Here is a 12,574-nt window from a genome sequence, read left to right on the forward strand (position 1 = left end):
TTCTCTGGTAAATAAAAGGATTTCTTGTTCCAGTTAATCACAGAGAAAGCAAAATATCAGTGAGAAACTCAGGAGCATTTGTTTTATAATCTTTGCTGGCCATCCTTCGAAGAGCAGCAATAAAGAGCTACCTGGAAGAGCTTAATGTGTTTCACTCTTCAAGAAAAACATCTCCTGTAGACAGAGGGGCATCTCTAAAGATAGCAGCCAAATCATGGAATGTTTACAAAATAAATCATCATGCCATGGACCTATATGCACTTGCACCTCTGGCAAAAGAGTAACTGCTGATCCTAGGAACAAAATTTCAGAAGGATTCATTTCAGAAATCTTCCAGTAAATTTGGATCCTGTCCTTCAGAAGTAATTGGAGCCCTGCTAGCCCCATCGTGACTGAACCGAAAAGCCAGGGAGTCGTGACCTTGCAGTACTGTGTGTGCACTCAGTTCCATCCCCATCCAGTTTTGCCCTGTCTCATTTCTGCTTCCAAGCATTAAGCTGTTCAACAGATGGTATGGGGAAATTAAAGGGTTTGCTGGGTATTTTGAGAATCAATTTGAGTAGAAGTGCCCTTCTGTATGAAACTGTCTGCTGAGCACCCGTGTCGTACATAGGCTGCCTTGTCAGTGATTAATGCTGTCCAAAGTACTAAGAACAAGTGTCAGTGCTGTATTCTGTATCAGTCCTTCAAAGGCTTAACTCAGACAACAATTCACATGTTTAAAGCCTCATCTTTTCACAAATAGTACAGCAGCTTCATTTGCACAAGAACAGCAAAAAGAGCTGTATTTGTGCAAGACCATGTAAACCATTTAAAGCAGCTAAGTTACAGACACAGTAAAAGGAACTATCTTGAAAAGCCAAAAAGCAAAATCAAATAGCCAGAACACCTCACAGATTGACTACAATGCAATAAAATAAATAAATATATGAAATTCTTCAATTTTGTAATCAATAATGTGTCTTGGTCAGTATTTGATAATTTATGTTTTTAAGCCACTAACTCATTTCTACAAGAAATTTGAAAATGCAGATCTAGCTTGTGGTTTTTCAGTGACCAAGGCAAATTATGATATTATTATTTTAAAAAACCCTAAATAAAATAACACTCTCATCAGCAAAATTTGCAAGAGACAGATACAGAAGTATACCTTGAGCTCCCTATAGAGACTTAATGCAGCAAATAAGGTGTCTGCTAGCTAAGACACAGAGAAACCTATCTTTGGTAATAGAGTAAGTTGTTATGGACATAATGTCAACACAAATTCATGGTCATGTAAGATTAAGAAATTTTTTAAAAAAACAAAAACAATTTTATAATAGGCCTTGTTTATTTAACTCTAAACTGCCTCAGGCATTAGCAATGTCAACTGTAATAATCAAAACTTCAACTGTTGAAGGGGAGTGGGGAGGAAAAATCATGAGGGTAACAACTTCATTTTTGCTCCAGGGGACTGAAAGGAAGAACTGGCAGAAACACAAAATAATAAAGAGAAAAAAAAGTTTCTAGAGCTTGCAAACTTAAGCCCGAGATACTTGAACCACCATTATGGATGATGAGGGCTAGGCTGAAAGTCACCCTCTAAAGACATGTCAGTGCTCCTCAAGGTTCAGTCCTTGCCTGTTGGGAGACTCAAAGGGATCTGATGTATTTCTCTGAACCTGAGAGGAATCTTTGAAAGGCACCTCTGCACACACAGAATAAGGTGTACCTTTCATTTTACCTCTATGTGTGTGACTTGATTATGGTTTGAATGTTACTAACCTAAACCTACAGTTAAGCCATTGTTATAGTTGTAGTGAACCCTAATGAATCACTTTGCTCATAGTGAAGTACACAATCAATGATTAAAGGTTGCCAAGCCCCTTTGCACCTTTATCTTTGCATCAGTATCCTTTGCACCCTTACTCCCTTTGGCATTCCTGCCTTCCATCTAAATCATTCTAAGCTGCTTCTAATTTGATCCTCCTTTGTTTGCTTTTTAATCTGTGAGGTAGGTTAATGGAGTGAACCTGCCATCCAGCTCTGTAAAGTCGTATTTTCACAAATTCATGTTAATACCTTTGATGATGTTTCTTTAAGCAGCTATATCACTCATTTACAACAATCAGAATGGGGCAGATGCACCAAATCTTTAGTACAAAAAGGGAAAGTTTTCTACATAATTGTGTACTTCTCTGTACATATTAAATTCATTAGGTAACTACCTATATTGATATTTAAATGCATTGAAATATACATACAGGCACAGAAGTATTTGTACACACACAGCTGATCAAGTGAGTCTGGCCTTAGCCATTTTTTCATCTCCAAGAAAAATAATGTATTGCTCTTGTTTCTCAGGAGAAACAAGTTACTTAATGTATTAATATCAGAAACTGAGTGTTGAAACTCAACTTCTGGTTCCCAAAGCAGCATTTTCTATTTTATTATAACAAAAAACAATGTATGCATTCACACAAATAAATAAATTTTGTTTAAAAGATGCAAAGCATGGATGTTGAAATATAAAAATGCAAGATATACAGGAAGTGTTGTTAATATCTTGATTCAAAATATGAGTGTATGTAAAAATCAGGACTGGAGTTTCCCATCACTGCATAAAAAAATTTAATTCCAATTTCATTTTATTCTTCTTGTGCACTAGAGAGCAAAATGACAGGCTAGACACAGAAATAAATACTGTCAGAGAGAAATGGAATTTATTATTTTTATTGTATACAATTCCAAACAATATGACATTCTGACCTGAAAAAAAAGGAAACTAAACAAATAACCTGTATATGAAGCTGAAGACCCTATATTCCTATTTCCAAGTTGACAGAGATTCTCCTAACACAATTTAAAGAAAAGTTGCATTTTCTATGCTAACTTGTGATCAGTATTAAATGCATTCAAGAGAGGATAAATTATTCTATAGTCTAAAAGTCATACAGACTCTTACAGCTGTAAGAAAATCAGTTTATCCCACCCTGCTGACTAGAGAGGACTGTTTTGTAGAAGTTTGTCAAAATCCAACTTCACTTTCTTTTACAAACGATGCAAGGAAGAAGTGCTGTGTACAATCTGTATATAGACTGTGTTCACAGTCTACTGTGTTGGGAGCTGTACTCTAGTAGTTTGAAACCTGTAGTGTAAAGCACTACTTACCCCAAAAGATGCCCTGGCTTTGGTTTTTTGGGTTTCTGAACATACTGTACTTGGCCTGAAAAAGAAAAAAAATCCTGCCTCCTCTCCTCTTGCAGTCCCAATTCACTTTCTAGTCTGTTATCAATTTCAGGAAAATCAAATTATAAATTCATAGTTGTAAGAACAAACTGTGCCATCCCAGACTGCATACTCTCAAGTGGACAGCTCAAGAATTTCCAGTGGCAAGATTTATTCCAGTATCTGAAACCAATGGATTTTTTCACATTTAGCTTAAATAAGGCACTGACCACCCAATCAATTTAAGATAGATTCTACTTCTCTTAACATTTCAAGCAAAATTAAGCTCTCCTAGTAATATTTTGTTTCTGTCAATTTGCCTTTTTTCTGATGTTTAAGAAACGCTTTGTATAGAACCAAGAACTTACCAGCAGAACAGAGATCTGCTTGGACCAACAGGAAGAAACTTCTAGCATGTTAGAGGGGAAAAATTGCTGCCAATGTTGACCATGACCATCATTAACACAGACAGCATACAAGAAAACTCACAGGACACAAACATTGCTTAGACTTGATCACCATCCATATCCACATCACCATGTTCTGTAATTTTCCTCTTTTTACTGGTTAGGAAGGTTTGGCTTCCCCAGGGATCCAAAAACAGGTGACTGCCTATCACACAAGCAGGTCATAGCAAGAGAGCATCTTAAAAATTCTTAGATTTTCTGTTTTAATTTCTTAATATAGGTCTGGCTCAAGAAATATGACACAGTCAAGGAACAGCCCAATTTGACAACAGTGTTCCCTTGCTCACAGCAATCTGCACATCACCAAAACTGCTCATAGCAACACAACTGCAATAATATTCTTATTTTAGTAATCTCCATGTAAAGCACAGGCATATGCCTCTCTTGTAGCTGTGCTCTCAGACTCTAGAATTATGAAAGCCAAGATTGCTTCTAATATCAGCCACCTTCACATTTTAGGAATGCCAAACATTCACAGGCTCTCAGCATGGAGCATATGCTCCAGCTCATCAGCCCAGAGATTTTGATGGCAATAGTCACAATAATTTCACAGTTACAGAAAATAAATCTTTCCATACTCTACCATTTTCCAAGACACTATACAAATTTCACCACCAATTTTTAACTGTGACTTTTTCAGAGAACACCTCCTGTAAAATGGGATCTAACTGGTGGTATGCTTTATTCCTGTCACAGGCCACTGAAATTTATTGCTCTAAGCCTAGCCTAGGCAGAAGTAGCCTAGCCCAAAACTTCACTTGGGGAAAGGTTTGACACAGCTGCTGCCAGATTTGTCTCCATATCTGCAGTGATCACAGCCAGTACACTTCCCTGCTACATGACAGCCCCTAAGAGATGCTCTAACTGTGCCACCAGGTACCCAGTAATCCTGGATATAACCAATCACAACAGGCAAACAGCCCTCACTCTCTGAGCAGACTGCAACTCCTGGCATGGAAAGGAAAACACTGGAGGATGTTCAGCAATTCTAGTAAAGGAATAAGTCACTAAACAGGAACTTGTCATTTCTTTTGCTCTATCTAGTCTCCATCTTTCTTCACCCAACTGAAACCCAAGAGCATCACAGTCAGTTTTCCATTTGTAAGTCAATCCCATATGTGTGTTTGTGGGAGGAATATTGGAACATGTCTCTAGACAAAAGCACCTGTCCTGTTGCCTACTAAAGGGTCAGTCACAGAAAATATTTTTCTTTAAAAAGCTAAGATCAGCTATTTCAATATAAAGGAAGTAGATTCTAGTGTTCAGATTGCAAAGTCATAGCCACATCAGCTGCAGGACCAACTTGAAAATAAACTAAGAACAGATCTGAAGCCATTTAGCAGCATCCTTGGAAAACCAGTACCTGTAGCTTTGGGGGGAACCTCCTACACCACAGCAGCTACTGAGGCAGCCAGGCCAGTAACTGAAGGAACTTGCAGCAGTTACTTCTCTCTCTGGTGTGTTCTGCAAAGTGCTGCTTTACTGCCACCACTTACACAGCAGTTGACTGAAGGCAGAACAGGTGAGTACGACCTGTGCCCAGAACCTCTGGCCAAGGTTAAACCTGTGGTAGGACTTGCCTTGCAGCACTCATCCACACTCTCCAGTTGTCAAGGGAAATAAACAAAGTCAGTAAACCTCATCTTGAGTCACTCACACGTAATAATTTCAAAAGTCGCTACACAGGACTGTTACAAAATAAGCAGAGTTATCTGTAAAGATAGTAAAGACACCCATGCAGACATGAAATGTATGTTACTGAATTTAAACACATTAGGAATTCAACTTATCCTTGTGTACTCTGCAATGTGATCTGCCATTACTGAGACCTATCTGACAGAGTTCTGTTTTCTTCCTTTTCAACTTCAGAGACCAAAGGTAGCTCAGACCTTTTGGTCACAGGGAATAAACAGCTAGAGGTCCCATTTCCATACTAATGGCTCTAACATCAATGTTAGTAGGATCACACTTCAGGTACATAAGAAATAACAGCTTTTGCCATATTTTACACACTAAACTAGAAAAATATTAATAAAAAAATTACATACAAACTGCACAGCTACACACACACACACTACACAGAATGCAGAGCTAAAAATGTCACCCCAAACCAACCATTCCTGTATGAATCACTGCACAATTCAGTCACTTACTGGGATTTTTTATTGACTGTACAGTGCTAAGGCCATTACAAAATCCTCTCACAAACAGGAGCCCTTACCAGCACCCTCAGGACCCCAGCAGCCCCACTAGGAGTTTACCCACTTTCCCAAACAAAGGAGAGCTCTGCTGTTCAAATTACTCCCTTAGGGACACACTGCACAACCCCTCTGACTTAATTTTACTTCTTCAATAATACCACTGCAAACACACTGAATGCTAATAATAAATAAATTATTCAAATATTCAGTCTCTACGGAAGCACCATGTAAATCATCTTCCTGAAAAGAAACTCCTGAAGAGATTGTCAGGTATCCTTCACGTGTGTGGGGAAAAAAAAAAAAAAGAAAAAAAAAAAGAAAAAAAAAAAAGTTGATTTAAATAATTATGCCATGTGAATGAAAAGTGATTTATTTTAACAAGGAGAGATAGTACCTTTGGTGTTAATTCAGTTATGTCACCAGCAAACAGAGCATGACTGTCGCTATTGTTTCAAGGACAATGGAATGGCAGCTCAGATAAGCAAAATTTGAAGAGAAAACATGATGAAGTCAAAAGGTTTAAGGCTCTGCTGATGAAAGTAACTACATTGGAACTAGATATTCAGCCACCCCAGGTCTCTACACAGAACAGTCATTTTCCAAGTATATCTCTCAGAGCAAAGAGTTCAGCTGGGGGGAAAAAAAAACAAACCAAAAGCCAAAATTCACTTCCCTGCAAAAGCTAACGGACAGTTCTGTTGCTTTTTATAGCTATGTTTGCCCTGTTTAAAGTTCTTCCATTAGTAGAGCATCAGAATATAATGCAGAGACAATATTCTGTAGATTGACAGCTCTGGGTAGTAAAAAGCACCATTATTATCCTCATCTCACAGAGCACAAAATCAAAAAGTTATAACCCCAAAGCAAGAAAACATATTTAGATTCTTGGGAGCAGGAGAAGCCCAAATATGCATTAAGAAATTTAGTTGGATTTGGACCTTAGAGTTTTGCCCAAGACTCTGTTATAGATCACAGCACCTAAATCTACCAAATCCATCCTATAGATGGATTATTTTGTATTGCTTTTGGCCTTTTTCTTATGGTCACCATGACATTTAAGTATTATGTAATATTAAATTATCTGTAACACATTCGCTACTATGTCACGTTCTTTTTGTTTGCACCTCTAGGCAGTAAAAGAAGTGAGAGCATTTCTCTCCAAGGTCAGTTTTCTTTTGAGGTGTGACACGCAATTCTGAAGGTTAAACACACAGGAGATTTGCTGAAGTTTCTTGTCTTTCAGCTCTCGCCTGTTCCCCCTTCTCCTCAGCCCTGCCAGCACCAGAAGGTACAGACTCCTTGTGTTTCCAGGATGGGCTGTACCTCTCCCCTGCATGCCCAGCACTTGCACCTGTTCTCTTTGCCCAGTGGAAAGAGCAGACAAACTGAATTTCCACCAGGAGAAAGAAGCCCATTGTGCTTACAAGCGCTCCTGGGTATTTGTTTGTGGTGTTGACAAAAACATTCCAGATTTTCCCATAATTAGACAGAAAATACATGTGGCTGCACACACACAGGCATCTTCTCTTAGTGATTTTGTTGTCAAGCTACTTCTTGAAAGGCTTTACTCTTGAAAGGAAAAAAAAAAAAAAAAACAACTCCTCTCAGCTTCTCCAGAGTAAAGGCTGAGTAGCTGGTGTGGATAATATTTGTCCAAAGAAACCAGGCCCCTGCTGTTGTTACATTCTTATCTTAATGCCACTATTGACATAAAAACATAAGCTGGATGTCTTCATTTATAAGAGTGAAAAGTTTCTAATTTAGCATTTTCAAGGGAAATAAGCAACAAATGCCCTCCTTTTTGCCTCCTTCCCTGCTGGTTTATTTCTCAGCAACTGCTTCTACTAATAGCTTGTGCTTGGAAAGATCAAGTCCCAAATCTCCTCTCTCATTTCTTACAAATACTTAATGGGAAAGAGATTAAATGGATTGTTTGGACATTTCAAGGATTCTCAAGCTTATTAGAGAAGAAAAAGATCTCTGTACAATTGTATGCACATGTTCAAAACAAACTGGTTCCTCATCTTTCTACGTAGGACATCTCATTTCTGGTCTGTCCAAAGTTCATATAAGATAAACTTCCTTATAAAATAAACTTTCTTATTAGGAATGCAATTTTCTAGCTCAAATAACTCCCCATTCTCAACTACGAATAAAGTGATCCATGTGCTTTGGTCCTTCCTTGAAGTCTCACACCATGGCCAGGTGTCAGATGTCAGCACAATAAAATGAAAAACCAGCAACCTGGACTGAGGGCATTAAGGGTCAATGGAGTAGCAGTGCCAAGAGTTTCTACCCTGCAGCAAACTGTGGAGTCTTCATCTCACACTGGTTTTGGTGATACCTGGCCCTGTGAAGACAGTGTCTTCCAACTCTTTCCCATCACAGCTTCTCACAGGGAGTGGCAGCTACAGCTGTGGCAGCTGGACCAAGGCAGCTTGGACATGGCTGCTTCAAGTGTCTCTCTCATACAGTGCTTTCCCAGACAAGAAGACAAGTCATTCCAGGTAAGTATCCTATCGCTTGCTGTTCTGGAGCATGAGGATGCCTATCCTCTGCAGCTGCTGGTAGAGAGAGAACTAAGCAGACCATGAGATCTGGGGAGGGAAATCTCTCCTTTCTCAGGCCAAGAGGGACCAGAGGCCATGTGCAACTCCTCACTGCCCCCCTTCTGCATTCTTAAGGGGATGTATTTCTCCAATCTTTCTTTCTATCCTCATTTCCTTCCAAGGCAAGCCATGGTACCTGAATTCAGTTCACTGGCTGCTGCAATCCAGTTCACAGGTGTGAATCCAGGTTGGCAGGATCTCTGAAGAAAGAGTTAATATCTTTGATGTAACATCCACAGGCAGCAGATTTAAACTGTGCTGACTGTCAGAAGAGGAAGTGAAGGACCTTGCTCACACCAGAAAGCAGACAACTTGGCAATGATCATGGCTCTACTCACAGTAGGCCAGGCACCACTGGACCATCAGGTCCCAATGAGGAGGCCCATCTCCATTTTTTTTCAACATTAATAGAGACTGGATGATCCAGGTTCACTTTCCCTCTCCAGACAATGAAGACAAATCAAGACAGAACAGATTTGATACGAAAAGGCAATGAAATATGTTGCATTTAATTTATTAAAGTGTGAGGGCAAATAAGATTCAAAAAGAGTAGTAACTTTATTGTTTCTGGTTTCCTTCTCTCAAAAGGGAAGTTACATCTTTAAGAAAACAAGCCAAACCCCTCTGCAGTCCAGTTACATCTTACAAGGTGGCACTCAGCCACTCATACGACTGCTGCTAAAAGGTAATTTGAATATATATTTTTTGTTTATTCAAGAAGAATGTCAGATATATTAACAGCAAAATTGTTTTATTATTACCACTGATTTGTGAGCAACTGCATGCTCAAGTCTGTAACTCGAGCTTAAAACCCAAGATCAGGACACAGGCAATGAAACTGCTCTTTTCAGAACACTATATATTAGTTTTAAGGTCTTTAAGTTAATGTCACTATGGCCCCACTATTTACCCCAGTATGAGTTCCTGAAGAGTTTAGAATATGTCTAGATATCTTTCACCATAAGGACTTTTTCCTCACACATATTTTATTATATAAAAAAGAATGTGTTATGACAGATCAGAACAGAAAAAACAGTGGGAACAAAGACTCTCCACACAGCAGGTTAAAAAAACAGTAAGCCATGATTTGAAACTAACACACAATATGTACAATAACAAGCTGCAAAAAAATACCCCAAAAAAAGCAAAAAGCCAAACAGAAAAAGAAAAGCAGCAAGAGCAAAAACCTGTTTTATATGGAAATCCTGAAGGCTAGAACACAGCAATTTCCATGGTAAATTTTGAGAGAAGACAGCAGAGTCTGGTAAGACTGAAGGTCCTATCTAAATTAAGGTCTGCATGGGACTTCTCAGGAAGACCAAGCAGCACAAGGATATAGGGAGCAACCACCACCAGCAGGAGTTCAGGACTTTGAAAATCACCTCGGCAGGTGACTTAATACAGAGTATTGGTAAGAGAATTAATGCTAAGAACAACAGTACTATGATCCTGACCAAAAAAACCCAAGGCAGCCATCTCATATCTAATAAAATCATAGGCAAAAAGAGAATGGTGTAAATATATTTCAAAATTCTTCAAAAAATACAAAGCCAGAAAGTGACAGAGAATTAATCCTGCTCATGTCACAAATATTAAGGACAGAAAATACCTAACATGAATTTTAGCCTCCCTTTCTCTTCCTTTGGTACTTTGAGGTATGCAGATAACTGTTTTCTCAGACACTTTCTCAGAAGAAATATGTTAAACTCTTTTAAATGGTTAAGATTATTTTGCCAAATAGTTCTGACACAAAATGAATGGAAACCAGGGCATCTACAAGTCTTCTTGGCTAAAGAAAGCACTACTTACATTGTGGATTTTTTTCTCTTCATTCCTCAGACCAGAAAAAGAACATTTTTCTTAACAACTCAGAAGAAATGAGGTGTGACAAGTGCACATGCATATCACATTTACTATAATTACAGAATTACTCTGTATTATTGTCTATAACACAGTGAACATTCTTTTCAAATTTAGTAGAACAATTATCAAGTAAAAATAGTTTTAAATCCCTTCATTACCTCAACTTTTGCCAATCAAAATGCAGCACTATAACTTAAAACCAAAAATTGATTCAATTTTTCATTCTCCTGCTTGCATTAAGCTTATTATAAAAACTGGAAAAAGCCTTCAGATGGTTGGGTAATGTAGGTACTGACAAACATCCACACCTCCTCTCACACCTCCCTGCACTGCTACCATTTCTCTACACAGGTCACCTGGAAAAAAACACTCAGAAGCAGCAAAGTGCTGGATGTGCTGTTTCTGTGCAACCTGCTAAAGCCTACATATTAAAGAGCTTATTGTAGGGGAAAATCCAAAGACAGAAAGGAAGGCTTCATTGATTTATCTTCTTGCTTTAAAATTATAACCAGGAAGTGTTAGAAGATTACTTTAATGAGGTTTTTCTTCATATTCTCTCATCCTTCCAACCTCAGTTGTATCATGCATATTACAGTCCAAATTGACTGTTTTCCACTTGAAATGGCAATGCCAGTTCAGTTAAAGGTCTGTTAGGCTTTGTCAGTTGCTTGAAAAGGCAGTCATCTCTTTTCTCTATTTCTTTAAGATATTGAAAGTTTTGGGCTTTTAGATTTTCCACCCCAATACTGAAGGCAGAAGAGGGCAGAGAGAAAAGGGTAGGGAACAGTGTATTCTTTGTCGTGAAAAGCCTTTAAGCAACAACTGAGATAGGGAAGACTACAAAACCAGCTGTTATTAATTCCTGAGATCTTGTATCTTAAGAAAAGGTAAAACATTTCTGCCATACAGACTTGACAGAGCAAGTTTACATTTAATCAACTCAGATTACAAAGACTACATATGTGCAGATATCCATTTAAAATCAGAATTACTGAAAAAGTGAAACAAATAAAGCTATTTCACGACAGTTCTTTTTTCTTACCAAAAAAATATTAAAATTGAGTTCTTCTCATTAGGAAGGACTGTAAAGATAGTAGATCTATCTGATCAGACTAAAGGCAAAAGCAGCTAAACTCTACAATTTATATCATCTCCTAGTGCTAAGAAATAATCTGAATGTTTTAATGTATTAAAAATTCACTTTAATAAATCTCAGCATAGATATTAAACAGTTATGCAAATTCTTAGATATGTGCAAGGAATTAACTTGAAAAATATTCTCAGGTAAACCTCAAATGCTGGATTACTTTGGTGTGTAGAAGGTAATACTGCTTGACAATGAATTATTTGCTTGTGTGTCTCATAATGAGTAAAGCTCCATTGCAGGTGATTTGGACAAATGTTCCTGAGAACATTATATAGCACTTTCTGTCAGAAGAAAGACCAGAGAAATCTCAGCACCAGGAGAATGAACAGAAAACTGAGACAATTCATGATAAATCCTTGCAAAGACCATAAACCAATCCTCAATGGAGAAAGTTACTGTGCACCACAGAGAAACACTCACAGTCTAGGGACACAGCCTTCTGTGTTCCCAACACACCCCTTTAAGAGTGATGTACTCAATGGCAGAAATATGAACAGACACAGCAGTGAAAAACTATTTTTACAAGTCTGGTACAGCAGACTGAAAATTTTCAGCTATCAAAACTGCAGTCATATAACTTCTGTATATATTGTTAATACAATGGAAATTTGATATTTAATACTGTTCTATGAATATGAGCACTATCAAACATGGTAGCTTTCTTGAGACACTCTGACACATTTTCTCCCCACTACATAATGGCTACCTACCTTCTGGTACCTTTTGCTATCAGCACAATTAAGGAGCAAAGAAAAAGATCTCTCTCAAAGAACAACCTTGTTTCATCCACAGAGCTAAAAGCGGTGTGCTCCTGGAACATTTCCTTCTGGGCACTCTTTATCCACACAAATGGAAAAAACCAAAAAGCCACCCTTCACCATATATTACAGCAAGCAATTTAATGATCTGAGGAAAGAACAAAAGCAGCAACTTTCACAGACTACACTCACTGTATGTGGTAAACCGTCATTTTCAAGGCACCTGATGCACAATAAAGGAGAAAGGGTAAAGGAAACAAAAAAAAAATTTGGTTATTTCTTGCTGGGTGAGTATAAAAAAAGCTGTGCAATTTGCAGAAGT

The 12,574-nt window shown here is 38.1% G+C and overlaps 1 protein-coding gene across 5 annotated transcripts in view; it reads right to left on the minus strand.

Moving 5' to 3' along the window:
* The window catches only part of FOXN3 (forkhead box N3), a 206,014-nt gene that overhangs the window by 61,114 nt on the left and 132,326 nt on the right, over positions 1 to 12,574 (minus strand). The window lies entirely within an intron of this gene.

The sequence above is a fragment of the Erithacus rubecula genome, assembly GCF_903797595.1.
Source record: "Erithacus rubecula genome assembly, chromosome: 6".
Lineage (NCBI taxonomy): Eukaryota > Metazoa > Chordata > Aves > Passeriformes > Muscicapidae > Erithacus > Erithacus rubecula.